Raw genomic sequence first — 1,409 nt, forward strand, 5'->3', positions numbered from 1 at the left:
GTCCGGAAACTCGAAACAGGTTCGGAGCGAAGTGCCTTTGGGTGTCCCGCCAGGTGTAACCGCCGACAAAATGACTCCAAATTGACGTTTTTACCAATTAAAATAATGTAAATTGAGGGCTTCAGAGGAAAAACGCAGAAAACTCCCCTTCGCAGCGGTGGCGGCGGAAGAAGAGCAGTCATGCAGACCCAATTGCCGATATGTATGCAGCGCCGTCCTGTGGCTGAAGTTGCATTTTTGGGATATTGCTTCATGAAATACATTTAAAAGCATAATAACATCAGTTGATCAGGGTTGTTTCTTGGAGATGCGCCGAGAAAGAACGTAATCGAGCTACAGGAATAAGTTTCACGCGCGTACACCAAAGGAAAAGGCCAATGCTTCACTGGGGCTGAAAACCGGCCCTTTCTTGATCGAGATTGAGGCGAACTAGAAGCTAAGCATTTTTCTTTACTTAGACTCCTCCAAAACGAAAGGAGTTCCACCATGAGGGGCAATAGGGCGCTGCTGGCACTGCTGCTGGCTATCCCTGCTGCTGCTGTTGCAGGCGCAAAGGCAACAGCAGGCGAAGACGAGTCCTCCCCCTTCAACTATATCACAGCAGTAAGTGCCACACTACTGACACACAGGCAGGAGCATCAGTAGTGACAGCAGCAGCAGCTTTTACTGCCGCTGCTGTGCTTCTCCACTCGGAGCTCCTGCTTCGCGTCGTTGAGCCTATGAAGCGAATGCCGCCATCGGCGCTTTATGCTAATGAGTGTCCTTTTATTTCACTGCGGGGAACCGTGGGGGAGTGAGGACTCGTCATTCAACTTCATGGCCCCAACAGCAGCCACAGCAGGAGACTGCAGCACCACCGGTGCTGCTGCTCGTGTTGCAATTGCTTTTGCTGCGGGACGTAGGCAGAGGGTGCTGAGCAAACCACACGATGGAGTGTATGGCAGAAAGATATGATAGGGTGGAATGTATGCACGCCGGAGGTGTGGATGTGTGTGTGCTTTGGTTTTTCAGAACCTGCTGGCCCAGTTGTTGATTCTGCTGGTTTTGTTCCTTGGGAGTTGTATTGGCGTCTGTTGCCTGATGGGAATCGACACGCCAACGACCTTCTCGGACAAGCCTCTCGTAATCAACAAGGAGTACTGATTGCTGCTGAGGTTAGCGGTGTGTTTGTTGCAGCAACTGCTTCACGGCACTCTGCTGCTGCTGCTGCTGTGGTAGCTGCAGCGTCTTTATGTGCTGAGGCTACTGCTGTTATGTTGCACCGGCGGCTGTAGCTGTTACAACAGCTACTGCTTTGCTGCTACAACTGCTGTTATTGTGGCTTCGGCGGCTGTGCACCGGCGGCCGAGCAACTTGCATGCGGACCTGCTGCCGCGCGTGTTTTGGGGGTTTAGGAGATGGGGCCTGGA

The sequence above is a fragment of the Eimeria mitis genome, genomic scaffold (genome assembly GCF_000499745.2).
Source record: "Eimeria mitis Houghton genomic scaffold, Emh_scaff484, whole genome shotgun sequence".
NCBI lineage: Eukaryota > Apicomplexa > Conoidasida > Eucoccidiorida > Eimeriidae > Eimeria > Eimeria mitis.